General features: G+C 53.2%; 1 protein-coding gene across 6 annotated transcripts in view; it reads left to right on the top strand.

Moving 5' to 3' along the window:
• KLHL29 (kelch like family member 29) overlaps positions 1–20,050 on the top strand; it is a 304,257-nt gene that overhangs the window by 118,317 nt on the left and 165,890 nt on the right. Inside the window, exon 1 of one of the 6 annotated variants that reach the window (XM_027623487.2) lies at positions 9,788–9,887. The exons of 4 other annotated variants lie outside the window; for them this stretch is intronic. The gene's annotated coding sequence lies outside the window, so the exon portion shown is untranslated. Of the gene's footprint in view, positions 1–9,787; positions 9,949–20,050 lie in introns of those variants that run through there. One more of the 6 variants, XM_027623485.2, reaches the window with a different exon arrangement.

A 20,050-nucleotide genomic window follows, 5' to 3' on the forward strand; every position in this document is an offset into this window, starting at 1 on the left:
GACTGATCTTTCCAGAATGGGACCCGTTTCCTTTTGGATAATCACTGCAGACTTCTTGGCCCAAATGCACTGTGTGAACTTGACTTTTCTGTACTCCCCTAGTATCTGACTACCAGAGCTAACTGAGGCCTGAGCCAGGAAGCTGAACAGCTTTGATGTGTTAATCCAGACTGTCACTTGGCCCACTCTGGCTGCTAGCCTCCTCCTCCCTCCCACGTCACTTAGGGGACAGGAGAACAGTGGGAGGGATCGGAAACGCTGGGCATCAGGAAGCGAGGGTGAGCCTCAGGCAGGACCCACTGAAGATACATGGACTTTGGCAGGGAGCCCTTCAAACCTGCAATGGCTCTGTCTTTAGACTTCACATCAGCCCAGAGCCACCCCAATTTTTCTATTATTATTATTTTAACACCACATTGGCCCTATTTTTAAAATCTGCTGCACTTGAGCAATTTTTTCTGACGTCAGCTGGCTGCCGGCAACTTGCTTGAAAACAGGAATAACCAAATCTTCTAAGGAGTAATGCTGAACCTGCTTCAAACGCAATAAATCACAAAAACCATTGTTTACAATAAGTGGTATCTGATTGCTGTTAGAACCTGTGTTTATTGCTTTTGTGCATTATGGTCTCTTGTAATTTGGACAGCCAGAAATTGTATTCCTTTATGCGGTGCGTAGGAAGGGTTTGTAAGGAGGGACGCATCTGTAATTATGCTGCCAGGGAGTGGGGCTGGGGAGCCTCTGAGGAGCGTGAAATGCAGTTGCCGGGTTTTCATCTCAGGAGCTATGCATCAGGCTTCCCGCTGTTCCTTGTGCTTGGGACCCTCCAAGCTCCTTTGGAGACCTGGGCAGAGGAGGATAAGCGGGAGGGGCCGTGGGGCCATGGGACCCCAGGTTGGAAGCAGCTTCTGGGAGAGGAGCATGGGGTAGGTGGGCAGCCGCAGCCTCGAAGGAAGCTGAGCAGACGGTTTTCCCTAGAGATTGCTCTAGATGCCCCAGTATATTTCTTCCTTCCGTCTTTCTCGGAAAGTGCCCACTCAGCTTCCTCGGTGGGGACTGACAACAGGGGTCCAAGGACAGCCAGTGGCAGAATTCCTGGGGGCCACTGTCTGCTAAATTGGGGAAGAAGCTACTTGACCACGGAGCCTGGATCTTGATGCATAAAGTGTGCAGACACCATCAGTCCGCTAGTCACTGATGTGGCTTGATTCCTCGGAGGCACGGTTGGAAAAGAGGGGCCACGTCTGGGGCACCATGGGCCAGCTCTGGTTCTCATAACGAAAACATCTGGACTCAGGGAAGAGGGTCGAGTTTCGTTTTCATTCCCTCCATCTGTCCCCGCTGCCTTTGCTTCTGTCGGCTCCCTGACCTGGAAGGCTCCATCCTGCCTACTTCACCTGGCTGGAACCCAGCCAGCCTCCCCATTCCTCCGCTTCCATCAGGGTCCTCCCTGAACTGGTGCCTCCACCAGTGTTTCCAACCCCAGAAAATTTCACCACCCCTCCGCCTCCCCAGCCTGAAAACTGGGGTTCTTCCCAGACGCCTCTCTTTCCCTCTACCCCATTGCCAGCCCAGCATACAGAAGGAGCTTGTTAATGTACTCAGGAGCCGGTCAACTGCCAAGTCTCACCAAAACCGCCTCCTGACTATTCCCCACATGTCCTGCCCCTCCGTCGCTGCCATCCCTGCCCTGCCCCGGGCCCTTGGCTCTTCCTGACAGGACCCCCTGCCAGACCCCTGATGCTCCCTCTGGGACCTGGCTAGTGTTCGGGGCCATGTCCTCCCACGCACCCCCCCCATGCCTCTCTCACCTGTTTTGCTTCACTTAACTCCAAGCTCCTTTCAATTCCTGAACATTCCATACAGCTTCCTGACTCTGTTTCCACTACTAAGGCAGTTTCTCTGTCTAGAAGGCCCTTCCTCTCTTCTTCACCTGGCTTGCCTGCTTTGGAGAAGATTCAGGCACCGTCTCCTCTGGAAGCCTATTCCAGCTGAGCCTACCCGGCCTGGGGGCCTCTTTCCCTGCTCCCACAGCTCCCTGTGTTCTTCTGTGTAACTCTCACCACAATTATAAGCAGCCATGAATGTCTCCCCTTAAAGGCAAGAATGCCGTGTTCCCTATCTGAACGTGGCCAGCATAGCGCCCAGCCCACAGAAGAAAAGAGAACAGTTCATGATAGTATGTTAGAGCGAGTTCCCAGACAGCTCCCCAACGAAACCACATCTCTGCCCAGGCGGGGACAAGGTCCTTGCTCAGCGCCAGGCCATCCTGTCTCCCCTGAGGGCCTGAGCACTCACTTGGGACAAAGACTCAGCCTGAGGAGTTCCAGCGCCCGTGGTATCTGAGCACAGAGCAGACAGATGTTCCTCAGTGGAAGTTCCTTGAGTGAGCAAGCAAGGAGCATGGGGGGAGCCTGCTCACTTGGTATCTGACATCCGTCCCTTGCAAAGGATGGAACTAGCAAAGCAAGCGTTACTGAAGGGGTTGATAGTCACTGGCAATTCTCAAGCGGTGACTTCTGGGCCGATTGTTCAAGCCCTGACCTTAATAGACACTGGGCTTGGCAGGGCTCTCTGAAGTTCCTGGATTTGGCTTCAGGGTCACATATGGGTCCCTTCTGCCCTGTCCAGGCTGGCCATCAGAGCACTAGGGGAAGTGGGAAGAGAAGCCAAGGCAGGGCCCCACTTCCAGAAGACCCTCGTGTCGGGGGCCACGGGCACCTACTGGGCTGATGGCTCTCTGTACACAGCCTAGCAGTTAGATTGAAGCCAACTGTCACGGTTTCCAGATTTGTTGATTTAAATACTCAACCAGCCTCCCCTTAATTCACGCCTACGCACTCACATGTGCACACACACGCATGTGAGTGCTGAACCGGCCAAACTCAGTGCTAGCCCCAAGAAACAAAAGGGACCCATTCCCTCCCCTCCCCCCCCCCCACCCACCTTGCAGGTCTTCCAGGGGCAATGCTCATAATTTGGGTTTTTGCCAAATGCCATAATTTGGCATGATGCAGCAAGCTAGATTATGAAATTGGCTTCTGTGGTCTAGCCACACAGACCCACGACCATTGACAGCTTTGTCTCTACAGGGACATACAATCCGAGTCACAAACAGCCAACTTCCTGGCAGACTTTTTGGAATTTGAGCTGCTCACCAACAAGGGTCTGGGAAGTCGACCGCCAGTCCAGTTGGCCAATCGGCAAATCCCCAGTCTGGGCTTGGTCTGTGCCCTGGGGAGGCCAAGGAGGAATCAGAGCACAGAACCCATGCTTCCAGAGCCCCCACGGTTCTTGTCTGATGTAGGGTGGCAGTGCCCTGGGCACGGAACTAAGTCTCCCCGACCCGTGTGCATCCATGCCAGTGGCTCTGAGGACAGTGGACAGAGGGGCTTCAGGGAAGGGGAAGCACAGTGGACTGGGGCAGGCCGATGACCGGCGTGCTTCTGTCTAGCCCAGAGAGCACAGAGCTGGCCCCTCATCAGCTGCCTCGTGGAGCTGAGGCCACCAGGTCCACAGGGAGGATACGTGCAGAGAGCAGGGTGCCAGGCACACTTCCCACACCCCTGGGTCCAAGGGCAAGGCCGAGTAGTAGCGTTTTTTAGCCTTTCTCTTCTGGCCCAGGAGCCTGCCATCTGTGAACTTCTTTTTTTCTTAAAACTTAGAAATACAAGCAATTGGACAGAAATTTTTTTAGAAGAACCCAATTAATATAAAATTTGGAATTATCAGCCTTACCAAATTCTCCTTTCATCTTTTTCACATGCAGACACAGATGGATACCAGGCTCTCATGGTTTCCGCTTCTCTCATGATGGGATGCTTCCTCCGCATCTCCGTCCACACTACGTGGCTGGACGGCTGCTCTAGGGGCCCTATTCCCTGGGCTGAGTTTTGTTCCCACCCTTAGAAAAGTACTTTAGTGCACCATCTTCTTGCCTCAAATACACTGGGCTTTCTGCTCTTTGAGCCTTGCAAGATTAATGACATGGGTAAGGGAAGTAGGTGTTTCTCTTTCCATCAGCTACTATAGGGACAAGTCGTTGTCCACCTCTAGTGGCTCAGTTTTCTCATCTATAAAATGGGCATAATAAGAATACCTACCTCAGAGGGCTCTCATGAGGAGTAAATGAGATAGTGTGTGGTTCATAAGAAATACTCAGTAAAGGGTGGGTTAGAAGTAGGAATTATAGTAAGTACTACTACCACTGTTGTTATTAATTATTACCGGGAAGCAGACAGCTGTGGTGAGCTGGGGGCTTATGTCACCGGCATACCACTAGCTTTCAGGAACATCCTGTTCACTAGAGCTGCCTCCGTCTTCAGGCCAGGAGCTCCTTTCCTGTGGCCCCTGGGGGATCTAGAATGGAGGATCTAGAATGGAGGAGACCTGAGAAGTGCCCTCTGACACCATAGCCCACATCACCCTGCCCCTTTAAGATTTGTATAAAATGTTCTGGGACGGTTCACTATGACGTATTTTTCTTACCCAGAAGGAACGATAAAAAAATTTGGGGTCCACCCACTTGACACGTGAATGAGGCGTTGGTCCTCTGGGGAGGGGTGAGCATCCAGGCCACCTGAATGGGGAATCAAATCCCCTCCCTTCTCCTGCCCCCCATCATGAATTCAGTGACTGTCCCCCCAAAAAGAGTGGCTCTAGATGCTGAATGGAGCCCAAACTCTCAGACCAGCTCAGGAAGCAGCCAAAGTGACCTATCCCATTTGAACAATCAATGCTTTCTTTTTATTAGTGACTCCCAGGGAGCGGGGAAGGGGCCTGGTCTGTGAGCCCAGCGAGGGCCAGGCAGCTGTGGAGAAGGAGCTCATTTCTGGGAGTCCTGCACACCATGCCCTGAGATGCACTTTCCTGGCCCAGGGCTGTTTAGAGGCGCTCTGGCAGCCTGTGCCCAGAGGCTCCATTGGAAGCTGCAGCCGCCAGGTGGGGATGGATCTCCCTGGGTCAACTGACCCTGTGCCATGGTCCTCCTCCCTTGCTGTCAACCTGGCCTGGGCACTCCCCCGCCCTCCATCCAGGACACTTTTTCTAGCCGGCTTTAGCCATTACCTCCCAGGCTTTGGGTTTCCCAGGGCTCTTGGCCCCCTGCCCTCTTCCTCCCCACCTCTTCTTCTTCCTGGACATCCTCACGGGCTAACTGAGCTAGAATATGCCAGCCAGGCCAGCTCGCATCAGGACCGGGCTCTGGCCCGGGACTGGGGTGTCACCTGCCTGAGGGCTGTCAACAGGGTGGGTGTCAGCGTAAACCACCTTTGAGTATTGCCCGCCCGGGAAACAGGCCGGGGAGGGGAGACTCAGGGAGAGCAGAATGGGATTGAAATGTTCCCCGGAAGAGGATCAGCGGCCAGCCACTCCAGGTCAAACAGACTCCAGCCCAAGCAGAGCCAGGTCTTTCTGGAGATGGGGTCCTCGATGGCGGCGAGCACTGTTAATTTTCTTAGGCTTGGCGTCTGCAGTTTCACGGGATCCAGGGCAAGTGCCTGCACGTCCCGGGACCTGTTTCCTAATCTGTGCAATGGGAGGGCTGGAGGGAGAGGAGCCTGCAGGAGCCTTTCAGGAGCCTTTCAGTCTGGCCTTCTGTGATTCACTGACTACGTAAAAACAAAGACTTACAGCTGGGCTGGGCAGCGGGGAGAGAGGGAACAAAGCATGCCTTGTTTGCTTGCATTGGAATCCAAGGAGCGGACTCCCTGGGATTGCCCACTGCTCGCTGGAGGTCAAGGCCGGGCCACTGCCCTGACTCCTGCTCCCTGGGTCGCGAGACCGTGAGACCACCAGAACTCACTGGGAAGGGTAGATATCAGTGATTAATTACACAAGTCTTTTCTTTCATTTTACTCTTTACACACCCCAACTCTTCAGGGGGGAACAAAGTTCTGCCTGAGAGCACATAAAAGTTTCCCATGCTTTCAGGCTACTTTTTCATATATTTTTTTCTTGGGACAACACAAATTCTCATTATAGATATTTCTGTATTTTAGCAGAAGGAACCATACTCAGAGTAATGAGATCCCTGAATAAAGTTCAGTTCATTTTCATCTCTTTCCTCCTCGAATATTATTGCTGGAAATGTTACATTATCATAAACCAGAGTTCAGGTTGCATATAGGATTTTAACAATTGTCATTTTTCTCTGGATACAAATTCTGATTACTGCCCACATTTTACAAAGACCCTCTCCCTCACTCTGGTGTTTTCTTTGTAGGTGTTTTTCTTGGCTGGGCTCATGATCCAGACAATGAGAATTAGGAGGGAGTATGATGGAGTGCTCCTGTGTCCTCTGTCCCTCTTTTCTGCCAGCCATTTGAGGCACAGAGTCTGGGGCTGGGGTGTATGTGGGATGTAATGTAACTGGGGGTGATCCAGGGGGCTCCCCCAGAAGACTCTCCTTCTGACAATCCAGAAGAACCCCTGGAGAAGGCTCTGGGCCCAAGGCCTTCTGTCTGGGCACCACCTGCTGTGTAGGAGACCCCTTAAAGGCAATGTTCGTGTGCCGGGAAGCTTCCCCTTCGACCATATCACAAACCACTGGCAGGACAGATGCTTGGACTTCACGAGGGGTTCAGTTCCAAGGGCCTTCTCTCTGGCACATTGAAGCTGTAGGTGTGTCTTGCCCTTGCGGCCTGTTCACTGGCTTGATGGCCCGCTGGGCAGCCGTGGGTGGGGAGCTCCTCGCCCACTCAGTCTCCATCTCCTCCCTGTGGCCTTGCTGGGAAGCCCCTCCCTCGCTGCCTCCCTACCTGCTGTAGGGATTAAGAAACTGTCTTTGGGGTGCCTGGGTGGTTCAGTCGGTTAAACATCTGACACTCGATTTCGGCCCAGGTCATGGTCTCCGGGTCCAGATTGAGCCCCATGCCGGGCTCCGCACTGAGTGTGGAGTCTGCTTAAGATTCGCTCTCTCTCCCTCTCCCTCAACCCCTTCCCCACCTCTCTTTCTCTCTTTCTCTCTCTCTCTCAAAAAAAAAGAAGGAAAGAAACTGTCTTTGGACTCAGATATCTCTGTATTTAAATCCCACTTGTGAGCTGTGTAACCCTAGGAAAGTGTCTTCATTCTTATGTAAGATTCTTCACCTGTAAAATGGAGTTTTACAATAACTACAACTAAGTTGGGAGGATGGAATTAGATTAATTATATCAAATATCTTAACCAGTGCCTGGTACTCAGAGGTGTCTTGTAGGTGATGGGGGGCTGCACCTGTTTCCATTCCCACCCACACTTCCTCTATCTTCTCTCTGGGTCATCTTTTCTCTGTCACTTTTGCCCCCCACACCCTGTAAAGCCCTAACTTTCTTTTATTTTAACCAAGTTGGGTAAATCCCCCTGAAGGGACTGTCACCCCTCTTCCATAGCAGTGTGCATATCCAGGGGATGCCATCTGTATGTGCCCAGCACTGTCCACTGTCCAAACAGCCTCATCCCCACAGCAAAATGTGGGGACCACTTGTATCTCCATCTCCTACAAGGAGATAGAGGTTCAAAAAGTTCAAGCCAATTGCTCAAGGACACACAAATGATAAATGTCAGAGTCAGGACACAAGGCTCTGTTGAATTCCAAACCCTACACTCTTAACCAGTCTGTGGCCTTGAGTATCGTCTCTTATACGACAGTGCCTTGATGCCCCTAGGGTCCTACGGAGGTAGTCAGGATGTTTGACCCTGAACTGAATGACCAAAAGTTGCCCTGCTTGCTGAGACTGTTCTCCTGCTTTTCACAGTCTTTCTGCATCTTTTTTCATCGTCATCCATTCAGCTTGCTGTGGTCACTGTGTTGCCTGAAGCAACAGCACCACCCCCACCCCTGCTGTGGGCCTACTTGTTACAACTGTGTGCAAAGGAAGCATCCATAGGCCACCAAGAAGGACGCTGGGGCTTTGCTGGGAACGGGGAGCTTCTGCACAGTGAGGCCCTCTGGTTTGCTTGTTCAAAGGCTCTGTTTGATTGCTTCCGGACTGGTGGTTGTGTTTGGGATAAAGGAAAGGTAGCTCTTCCTTATTTCAGGGCAGACTGCAGACCTTTTGCCTTTTGAAATCTGATCAGAAAAAAAATGCTTTTTTTCAGGGTTGGGTAGTCATCCAAGTGGAATGGGAAGATGAAGCAGGCCTTTCGGGTTCTCTTCCCATAGAGCGGGCTGGTTGCCCCAAAGGGACCCAAGGTCTTGGGTTCTGAGAGGAGATGCCCACGGCCCAAGCCCTGGGAAGGAGACTTGATCTCCTCCAACCCTAGACCTAGGTCCAAACTTTCAAATTTATTCCTGCCTCCAGTGTCAGCTCTCTCTAGATGGGGTCATGTCACCCACCATCTCTAGAGGCCAGCCGACACACCTGTAAAATGGGGGTGTGACAGGCCCCCACCCCCACAGAGTTTGCACAAACTCCACCCTGCGTATATTGTATGGGCCCGAGTTTGTCATTGCTTGTCCTGATCACAGTGCCCAAAGAGCTGCCCCCATGGGTAGATGTGAGAGCGGTCCTTGTGGAACCGAGTGTTAGAGTCTGGGCACCTGCCTCTCAGGGGTGGTTATGGACACTTGGTGGGGGGGGGTGGTCCAGAGCCTCAGACAGGAGGGGAGGGCAGAGGCATTCTAACTTCCAGAGATTCCTTTCACATCCCCAATTTGCATTTTGTTCAGCAAAGTCTGGACTGGGAAAGCTTTGCCACCGGATGCCAATGAGTAATAGCACAGCGTGTCTGGGGCGGGCCGGGGGCAGAGGACCCGCATTCCATATGAGGAGAGCCAAAAGGGTGCAGAGGTATTCTCCCACAGAGAGTTTTCAAATTCCTCTTACGATCCTTCTTCCATTCTAAAGCAAAGGACATAAATGCTAAACTATGGCTTTTGCCAGTGCTGATAAGGAAAACCAGTGAATGCAGGAGTCTCATTAAGAAAATCCTAAAATTTTAGTCTTATCACTGCTGCAACATAATACAGTAAGTATGTTAATTCTAACCTCGCTCAGCTCCCCCACCCCCTGAAATCCCTTTTAGCTATGGCTGCCAGGGCGAACGGCAGCCCCAGCTCCAGCCTAAAGTGCTGTCGGATTCGGATTTGTCTCCCTGCCTTGGCTTTATGGAGTGAATCTCCAATTTGAGCGGACAGGGCTTGGCCCCTTCGCACTCCCAGCTGCTGCTGCAGTCACTCGGTTCAGCAAGCATTGTCTGAATCCCTACTGTGTGCAGGGGAGGGCGGTGGGAGCTGTGAAATGTCCAAGTTGGGCTGAGTTCATCTCCTTGCGAGAGCCAATGAGCTGAGGAGGGAGCGCTGATTTATAGGCCAAGCCGCTGGCCGACCTTGTCCCCAGCAAAGGCTCATTTCAACAGGCTTCTCATCCAAGTGATTATTTGCTATTTGTACGGCTTGGACTTGGCAACCATCCTACAATTCCTGCTAGCAAAGAGGGAACGGGAACCTTGAAGTAAGTGCTTATCTCATAAGGAGACGATTCATGGAGGAAGGCTTGTGCCTCTTTTGGGACTGGCCTAGACACCTCCAGCCGGGCTCTGTAATGGTAAGAACTTCTTGACTAGCGTGCTTGCCTCTTCCAAATTCCTTCTCCATCTGGGGTTTCTCTGTCTCCCCCACGACACCCGCAGGGGTTAGGTAGAGTGGACTCGAGTATTCCCATTTCCCAGAAGCAGGAAGCTGACGCCAGCGAGGTGAGGCGCCTTGCTCCGTGCCATGCTAGGGAGTGACAGAGCCCGCCCCGGCAAGCGCTGGCTCTTCATCGGCATCTTTCCACTCCCCCAAACCCCGAGCTGGCCAGGAGGGCAGGAGACGGCGCGGGCGCCAGCCGGCAGCATGTGCAGAAGCTCGTGCTCGGAGGGACGGAGGAGAGCCAGGAGCGGCCACATCCCCGGGGACTCGTGAGAGGTGCCGAGGGGAGAAGCTGGGCGGCTGCAGCGTCACACTGATAGATGTTCACAGCTAACGGGTGGGTGGCTTCCGCGCGGCGCACTCGGGCCAGGGCGGCCACACTGCTGGCAGGCTGGTGGGCCAGGCGTCACATTTCTGCAACACGATCCAATCCCAGCAAGGCGCAGGGCAGGGCCAGTGAGGGGGAACAGGCCGCCTGGTGTTCCTTCGTGGTCTTCTGCGCCCGGAGGGGCTGGGGGCTGGGGCCAGGGCCGGGCAGCGTCGGGAGTCTCTCTGGTTCTGTCTGCTCCTCTTCTCTGCCCACCACGCCAGCTTTTCCAGAGTAAGCTATGCTATGCGTCCCTCCCAAGACCCAATAATACAAATACCGCGTTTGAAAGTCAGAGTTTCGGAAGGGACTTCGCCAAGAGAGGAGCACATTTGGTCTGAAAATGTTCCAGGAAAACAAAAGCCTCCCAGGCTCCCTGCCTCTCAGGAAAAGAATTGGAAAAGCCTTTTCCAAGTGTATGTATGTGTATTGGGGGATTGGAGAGGAGGCCATTTATATTTGCTAGGGATCTTATTTGAAAGTAATTTTGCTCCCTGTAATTTTTTTCTTTATCAAACCCTCCCGGATTTTAGTTCTCCACTGGGTGACAGTGATCTCCAAAATTTGCTGAACTTCTGGCCCATACAAATACATACTGTAACTTGTAACGAATGGGATTTGTTTCTGGAACATTTCCCTGAGTCAGCAGAGCACCCAGGTGCAGCCCCAGGGCTGGTCCTGGGGATGGGAGGCCCAACACACCCCTGAAGGGTGCCGGGAGCTAAGTATTCCCGTCTAGACATGGAGGAGGGAGGAGGAAACAAGAGGAAGCTGGCTCGCTGGGAACTGGAGAAGGCCCAGCCTGCCCCTGAAAGAGAAGAACTCTCCCTTTGTTCCCTGCCCACTGCTTGTTCCTGAGCCCGGCCCCACAGGAGGGCAGAGGAGACTTCTGGGGCTTGGCCTGGAGAATTCCTTTCTTTTCTTGCTCCCTCCTATGCCACGTGGCGTCAGATCATGACATTTCTGTTCAATGCTGTCAGTGCCTTGGTTTGAGGAGAATGTCTGTGTACCCAGGCCCCTTGGCCAAGAAGAACTGGTGCCCGGAGCCTGCTGGCATCCGTGGCTCCCTGTCTCCCTTCCCCTCCCATGTGACAGCAGACAAGTAACAGTGACCTCAGGCAGAGCTAAGCAGGAGGCGATGCAGGCCAGGCCCAGTCCTTAGCTTGCGGGTCTGGCTGCAGGCCAGCTTCAGCCCAGCTTCAGCCCTGTCCAGGAAGGGTAAGGTCCAGACCCAGCTGTGACGTGCCTCACGCCTCTGAAACTTGGTGACCCAACAGCTCCAGCCCCTGCCCCTAGCCACAGGGAAGCCCACGGGGCCAGGGCCCACCCGCTATTTTTAGAAAGCTATCAGGTGCACAGGATAGCCACTTGCCTTTTTCCACCTGCTTGGGGTCATTATAGGGATCCTGTGTCTCTGCCACAGGCCCTGCCTATCTAGCAGAAGAGTTTCACTGTGGCTGGGGCAGCCTCCCAGCTCCCTCCCAGTGTAGCCCAGCCATCTCTCCAGCCTTGCCTGGCCATGACAACTGAGCCACTGAGATCCTTGCCCATGGTCATTTTGTCCTTGGAATTACAGATGTTGGACACTAACCCTTGCCTTCCTCTGCTTTCTTGAGAAGTTTTCAAAGGTCAAAACGTACGGTCAGGTCAGGAAGCGTCTTGAATTGGGAGCCCACCATGGGGAGTGTTGATTCATGGAGCAGAAGGTCCCAGAGCCTTTGTTCTAGCAGGAAGCTGCACAGCGTGTGCGGTCAAGTCAGGGCTGTCCCTGTGTATGCCGTGGACTTCATTCCCCTCAAGTGCAGGGGGTGACAGCTTTGCACAGAGGCGGTACGTCAGGCAGGATTTGATCGGGGAATGCAGGAGAGAAGGTGTCACAGGCAGAGGGTAACTCCTAAGCTATGCTCTTGGCCTGGAAGCTGAGGGGATAGCCCAAGGGATGACCAGAACCCAGGAGGAGACAGTGAGGCTGGTGCAGGGGACTCTGCAGGGACGGCACGAGAAGGGCCTGGGGAGAGCAAGAGGTGACACCAGGCGTAAAAAGCCCCGAATGCCAAGTGAGGTGTTTGGACGTGATCTGGGGGATCAAAGCAGGGAGAGACGGAGGAGGGTGGGGGTGTGCTGGGCAGCTCTGCTCCCTGTGGCCAGCCTGCCTTGGGTCTTCCTGGCCACAGGGCAGCGGCCGGCCTGCCGTGGGTCTTCCTGGCCACAGGGCAGCGGCCGGCCTGCCGTGGGTCTTCCTGGCCACAGGGCAGCGGCCGGCCTGCCGTGGGTCTGCCTGGCCACAGGGCAGCGGCCACAGCTTCGGGCCAGCACATTCGTGACCCCCTGCCCTCCAACCCCGTTCCCAAGTCCCATGAGTGTGCTGAGCTGGCCTGCCTCGGTGGCTCCCAAGAGCCCATTGCTGACATCCCTTCCCAGCTCCATGGTCACTGACATCCTGTTGGGAGCTCAAAATCGAGTTGGGAGTGTTTATACAATGGGCAAGCACTACAAATCAAGGTCTAGCTGTTCTGTTTGCTTTGTGCTCCCCCCTCCCCCTGCGCAAACATTTACCAGCGCAGCGCTGGGTGATGGTGGCCCCCGAAGGAATTCATGCTGAGGAGTAAGAGTGGGGTCAGCAGTGACCACACAGAACTGCATTGGTAGAGTGCCTCTGTGGACAGGTGGCCTGCCCCCTTCCCTGTGGAGGAGGATGGGGATGGAGTGGGGATGGAGCTTCTGCCAGGACAGTTGAGCAGCCCCCTCATTAGGTGGCCGATTCTGAAACCAGACTCCTAAACAGGGACCACAACAGCTGGGACCCTCCTCACCCTGAGGAAACATGCTCTTCCAGCCTTTCTGCTTCCTCACCTGATTAAGCTCTGGCCCAACTCCCCTGAACTACTATCAGCTCCTTAAATGCAACCTGCTCTCCTCCCTCCAAGCTTAGCACGTGCTACCCCTCCATGGGATCCCCCTCGGCTCACGCCATCTCAGGCTTGCCAGCTCTGGACACTGGACGCTGGGCCTGGGGCCTGGCACTGAGGGTGCGCTCGGGAAATACATGGCTGGCCGTGGCTCTCCTACTGCACACTGGCAGAGCCCGGGAGCCAGGACGGAGTGGGGGGGGGTGCCTTTTCTGGGGCGGGCAGAGGAGCTTGCCAGCAGAGAAAGCATTGTAGCAGGACTTTCTTTCTTAACAGTGAGTCCGGTGAGTCTTGACTCCATGGTGAAAGTACAGGATTTGTTTGATGCTTTAGAGTCACAGAGCCCACAGAATCCTCCCAACAACCTTGTGAGATGAGTAGCACCCCCATCTTAGAGATGAGGAAACTGAGGGCCAACTGGTGGACCCCAGGCCTTGACCCCGGCTCCTGGGACCTCTACCCAGAGCTTGCTTCCTAAACGGAGGGTTTCAGATCATCCATCCCAAGTGAGCTCAGACATCAGGAGCCCGGCCTCCTCCAGGAGATCAGAGTACAAAGCCTGACTCCAGAGACAGGTCTGCAAACCCCAATACCACTACCCCTCAAGGCCTTGCCTCCTAAAAATGGTCATTAGTGGTGGCAAGGAATATGCTGTTGCATTTGTTGCTCTTTTGGGAAAAGAAAAAAACCTGGCTTCTTAGAGCTGTTGTATTTTATTTTTCTGTAAAGAGGAAATTAATTTTAGTCTTTCTTTTTGGTTTAAAATGTTGTTCTTTGCTTTTTCCGCCCTACAATTTAAAAGGAAACATTTGTCTGTTGAGAAAAGAAATGATAATTATAGACTAAAAATTGTTTCTATTCTGATTTGAAAAAGTGACAAAAAAAAAAATTCCATCGCACAGATGGGACCCTGCTGACAGAGGGTGTTTAACAATGAAGCCCCGGGCTGGTTCGGGGCTCAGAGTGGCATTCGAGGTGGATTTGGGCTCCAGTACGGTCTGGGGAGCCGCTCTTCCCAAAGCCGGTCCCCATTTCCGGTGCTAGTCAGTAGTCATTGTGAGGTGTGGACCCTGCGCCCTCCAAGTGATTCACCAGTAAGAGGAAGGAAATGTGCCTGGACACTTTACCTGTAGATTGCGCGGCCCCAGTTAGGGGAGCTATGTGGACAAGGCCAGGCATTCCCTCGCACGGCCCCAGAGCTCCAGAGCCACCCAGCTGGATTCCCTTAGCCGAGAATTTTACTTTTCGGCTTTCACCAAATTACAATTGCTCCCAAGTCCTTCAATCAATAAAGCAGGAAACTGATTAGACTGTGAAATTAAACTAATAATGCCCCGCTCTTAACCCTTGATCAATGGGGAAAGAGCTCAGAGTGAAGGCTATTTCCTAAGTCCATATTACCCTTTGGATACATGTACTTTTTGGAAGAAGTCCGAGGCGCACGCGCACTCCCTAGATTGCTTTCTTTCCCACAAAGGCAGCACGATTCGCAATGCGGTACCACCCACAAGTGTGACATGGAGGCCCAGATGGGTCAGGGAGCACCGAGTCTGCAAGACGGCTGGGATGGGGCAACGCACTGTGTCTTGGGGTGGCTCAGGGTGATGTCCTCAGGGCTTTGGCTGCAAGCGTGGTCCCCACAACCCCCTCACCCCCTGATCTGCCCTTCTGGCCTGTGGCTCTGGTCACCATACAACAAAGGCTCACTTGGTCACAGCGTCAGGGACCGTGTCTCAGGTGTGGCCAAGTCCTTGAGAGGCCCCGGCTTGCCACTCGCCAAAGAGGTGAGCATGGACCAGGCCGCACCTCGATCATAAGCATTAAACCAGTTCAGCTTTAGCACTTGCATCCTTCCAGCCCTTTCCGTTTGCTCTGCACTGCACAGTGTCAGCCCTGCCGAGCAGGAAGGCATGTGTTACCACGCCCATTTAAGGGCTGAACAAACTGAGTCTGAGGGATTGAAGCTGTATGGTCGCACAGCAAAGGAAGATAGGAGCCCAGCTCCAGAACCCTGGTCCAGAGCCCTTTGGTCGCCTGAGCTGTCTCCAAGGGGCTGTTCTGGAATTAGCCACATCTTTGTCCTTCCCTGGCCTCACCACTGAGGAGGAGGGACTAGCACACCCTTCCCACGGGCCCTCCACCGGGACCTGTCGATTCCATCACTGTGGAATGTTGCCAGGGACCAGACCCCCTCTCTAAAAGTGGTGATGGTATTTAATAGCTAATTACTCTAATGATCCTGCAGAAATTCTGGAGACCTGTTTTAGGAGAGATGTCAATTAGAGCCATCTGCACGGTGAATAAAGGAGCCCTACCCCAGCTGTACTGTTGAAACATGTTAGCGTTTTCCTACCAGCGGCCATATGGTACTTAACGAAAGTGAATTGTTCACACTGCACAACCCGCGCCTCCTGATGAATACCAGCATTTTGTTTTGGAAAATAGTTCTTCAATCGTGTGGAATATTTTTCAATGCAATAAGTAGCAAGTTGGAAGGCGGCAAGCCCTTGAATGCAAAAAGACTTCCATCACCTCAAGATGCTCTTCCTCCATCCTGGCCCACTCCCTGCCCCCGCCGGCTGCCGAGCCCAGCCCCACCCCAGCTCCCACACCCCACCTGGGCGCAGGCCTTAGCATCTGTCTCCGAATCTGCTCAGCCTCGCCGAGGCCACACAGGGTCCTTGCCCCACCCCACCTTAGTGTTTTTAATTTGTGTGAAATTAAAAGCAGGCGGTTCAAAGCTATATAGAACGAGAACCCGGAGCTCCATCTGGAAGGCCACAAGACATTGGGCCAGAGGCCCCCAAGAGTTGAAAAGTAGCACAGGGTGTTTCATGGGGTGAACTTTCAAGGAAGGGTGAACTTTCTATTTGTGTCTGTCCTTCTTAAGAAGTGCAAATCTCAAGTTGGTACCTGGTTGCTCGGCGAGGGGGAGGTGGACTGTTTCTGGGGGCTCAGCAAAAGCCAGCCTGAAGCCCCCCTCCTCTTGTCACCAGCACAACGCCCCCAGTCAGCAGTGACTAAAAGTCAGAGCCACCTGGTGGCCACTCCCCGACCTGGGGCCGGACAGCTAGGGCCCCGGGTGGAGCCGCCCTGTGGGTTCCATGAACTGAAAGCGGATATGGTTCAGAAGCAGATCCGTGCCAACGCGAGGCCCGTGTTGTGCCGAGGAGAGCTGGAGATCACGCTCCAATACTTATGTCCTCACCGTCCACCCACAGCAGGTCATGCTGGGCAAGGGGGCCCTGTGCTCCCTCTTGGGGCTCTGTGACCCCAGCCAGCTGAAGGCTCTGCTGTCACCAGGAGGACACTATTTTATTGTAGTCTGCTCTGAGACCAGTAGGATTTCGCTGGCTGGCACTGTCTATTCTGGAACTTTCCCTAGAAGTGAAGGCACTTATTAAAGCTTAATAAAAGGCAAGATTGACTACAGTTAGTGATACAGAAGATCTGCTGCAAGTCCTGATACCCGAGATGTTCTTCACAAAACCGTGGTCCCATAAATCTCACTTATTTCCAATTCAGCAGCAACTGATCCCAAGTTACAATAATGATCCTAAGTTCAGCTGAACATGTCCTTAAAGGAAATCCTTCTGGGTGAAAAATAGCAGAAATTGTACTCACATCCGTCCCCGATCAGCAGACTGCACAATTGCTTTCCACACCTATGCCCTGGGTGTCTGCTCAATTCTCATTGACACCTGGTACCCTCACAGACACGTGTCTGGAAGCACCGCATCACGGTCGCTCCCAGGTGGCCATCTCAACAAGGTGACCAAGGCCAAAGGCAGCCTCAATTGCCCCTGCTCATGAAAGGTGCCCAGAGCATCTCGGCTAAGTCCCTCGCCTTTCCATTAGACCAATTCTAGAATGACCCTCGCAGACCAGGGCCTACCCTGCTACCCTTCTTGCCCTAAGTGGGGCCACACCTGCCAGTTACCCTAAAGAGTTAATCTTTCCTCATTTGGGGGAATGGGGTGGGAGAAGGCTGGGGCCAGGTTGACATATGCTGCCTGGTCTGAATGTGAATGCTGTGCTCAGACACTGAATTTGATGAATTGCATTATAAAATTTAAAAACAAATTTAAAACTCTATTAACTCCCTGTAATGGCCTCCTCCTGGAGTATATGCACAGCAACGGCTCACTGGCAAGGAGAAGAACTACTCTGGTTTGCAGTGTGTTCCGCTTGCAGCCGAAGGGAGACGGGCAGGAGCTGGTGAGGTGTCGGGTGAGCTCACACCCCCTCTGCACCACGCACCACCCCCTGCTCCTGGGTCAAGAGCGAGGCCCCTGCAAACAGGCCATCACGGGATTCACATCACTGAGGGGAGACTTTGTCTGGCTCCTAGGTTTTACCTAAAACCTGCTTTCATTCAAGGCTAGAACACTTCTTTCAGAAGACTGGACCACGGGAGTGGTGAGCTTACAAGATGTGGCTGAGGCCTGGGGGATGGGGAGCCCATGCACACGAGAGGCCTGTGGTTTGTGGGTCAGCGTGTGGGTGTTGGGCAGGAGGAGGTGCACCCCCAACATCATCCTCCCATTCTCTGCACCAGGAGAAGGGGCAGAGCAGGGAGTTCTGTGGTTCACTGAGGCCTCTGCAAATCAAGGAGCATTCTGGGGAAGGAGGGGGATTGGCCTGGCTCCAGACTACCAACTGGAGAGAGATGAACTTTTGTTGAGAAAGGAGCCAGCCCTGCAGCTGTGTGTGCACGTGGGCAGAGAGGAGGGGCTCTGCTCGCAGTGAGAAGGCCTGGGGGCCCCCGGGGAGAGCTCCCTCGCGTCTCAGATACCCCAAGCTGAGAGTACAAGGGGCTGCGTGGCCTGGCCTTTGGGGAGCTCACGAAGTTCTCTGCCACCCAGTACCTTCTCCTTCATGAGCTTTGAGAGCTGCTTCTCCCTCCTTCTGTGCACATGAAGTGGTTTGGATATCTTTGGGGAAGAAAATGCTGGTATACATATACACTGGCCTGGGTGATCAAAGGCGGTAGAGAACTTGTGTGTGTTTGTGAGTGAGACAGAGTGTGTGTGTGTGTGTGTGTGTGTTTGCAGATCTGCGTGTGCCTTGTAATGTGGCTACCAGTTGGCCATTCCTGGGGCTGCAGGGTTATGTGGACTCTGCATCCAGGGGTGTCTGTGTTTCTGAGAACACCCTTCTGGGCTGGTGTTCCACCCACTTTGGGGAGGAGGCTGGGACAGTCTGGGCTGGGGCGCTCGTGGCATTTGGTGTTGAAGAATATTTGAGCCTCTCGCAGGAGTTATGTAGCTGATGCAACCCAAGGAGTCCCTGGTGTCTGAAACAACTTCTGTGTCTCTTCTAGGGAGCCTTGGCCCTGGCTAGCAGATAAAAGTCAGGGGCAGCGGAAGCTCCCAGCAGGCTCCTCCCCTGTCAGCTCCAGGTGGAGTGGGGCGTTTGGGGTAAAGGGAAGGGAGATGACATTTGGAGTAGTTAGAGGACTCCCCTCCCCTCTTAGGACTAACAGTGTAAGCGAGAATCGGGGGCATCTACGGCAACAAAGAAAAGAGAATTTCCTCATGCTGACACACTCCAGAAGGTCCATTCCTGGGCCGTCCTGCTAATTACAGGCCACCTCTGCCTCCAACCTTCTGAGCCTGCTTTGGGCCATTTTGTATAAAAAAAGACTGCTTAGAAAAAATCATTTTACTAATTAGCCCTCATTACTTTAAATAAATATTTTCCTATGACATTAAAAGAGAGACAGAGATGTGTATGCATAATGCAGAGTTTGCAGAGCTCCTTTTGTGAATGCAATATTGCTCCTGCTGTCTTAATTGAAATTTGAACCAAGTGAGGAAGCACCAAGCTTTGAAAGTCCTCAGTAGTTTGAATGCCTCTCGGCCTTGGTCCCTATACCACTTCCCCTCCACACAGCAGGCTGAAGCTTTGTTAATAGTGTATTTCTTCCCACAGCACAGCAAGCGGCAGAACATGGGCGTCAGAAACATCCAGAGCCAGGGCTGAATCCCGGGGCCATGATTTGTGAACCTGGGAAGCCACTTAGCCACGTTGCATCTCATATTTCTTGTAGGGCCAGCCACCATCATCATCATTTTATTTTTGTTAAACAAAATGATGTGAAACACCCAGCCCAGTGCCTACTACATACAGCCATTCAGTAAATGATGGCTCTTATTATGTCTCCGTGCCTTTGTTGACACAGTGTCCTCCCTGCCTGGAGTTTTCTCCTCTTTCTGGCCTCCTGTTGAAATCCTATGCATTCCTTAAAGGGCTAGCCTGACCGCCCTGCCTCCAGAAAGCCTTCCTATGGGCCTCAGCCTGAATGATGGATGTCTCTGCAGCGTCACAAGATTCGAACTTGGGCTCCAGCCCAGATGCCATTCTTTTTCCTGTTCTGCTCCGTGTACCCTACCCACCATGGAAGCGCTCCAGTCCCATGCCCCGCACAGAGCCAGGCTTGTAGAGTGAATGGGACTTGAGGGACACTTGAGTCCCACAGTCTGCTCTGGGCTCCAGTGATGCAAAACTTCCCTTGCCAGACCACTATGGGTGGCTAATGAGCTGCGAAATTAGGGGAAAAAAAAAAAAAAGGCCTGCCTTTGGTGGTGACTCAGGGCTGAGGACATCTTGGTGGTATACATATACACTGAGGACATCTTGGTTTTCACAGCCTAGAACCCCCAACAGGCTTTTTATAAGTCCCCTAACCCTGTTGCTGCTGCAGCAATATCGACTGGCTCTAAAAGAAGCTGTCAAAATGCAGTCTGGCCCGAAGGAATGTTCTGGGCTGATGGAAATGGCCTGCATCTTGATTGGGGTGGGGGTTATGCAGGTACACACATTTGTCAAAACTTGTCACACTGCACACTTAAGATCTGAGCGGTTACTTTAGGAAATGGGACAGAACAGCCTCTGTGCCTGTGGAATTACAATCCTTCTGATCCTGAGCCTGGTCTGGGTGCACAGGTGTCCCCCCATTCGCTCCCCCCGCACCCTCACCCTAGCCTGCCTCTGCAGAGCTGCCAAGTGCTAGCTCTCAGCTTTGCGGCCTCACTCAGCCACAGCTGGGGCCACCTGCCACCAGAGTGCAGGGGGTTAACAGTAAGGCAAACCCCAAGTCTCCTCTAATATCCTTGCGCCCATGTTTATAACAGCATTATTCATAATAGCCAAAGGGTGGA

The sequence above is a fragment of the Zalophus californianus genome, chromosome 8, assembly GCF_009762305.2.
Source record: "Zalophus californianus isolate mZalCal1 chromosome 8, mZalCal1.pri.v2, whole genome shotgun sequence".
Lineage (NCBI taxonomy): Eukaryota > Metazoa > Chordata > Mammalia > Carnivora > Otariidae > Zalophus > Zalophus californianus.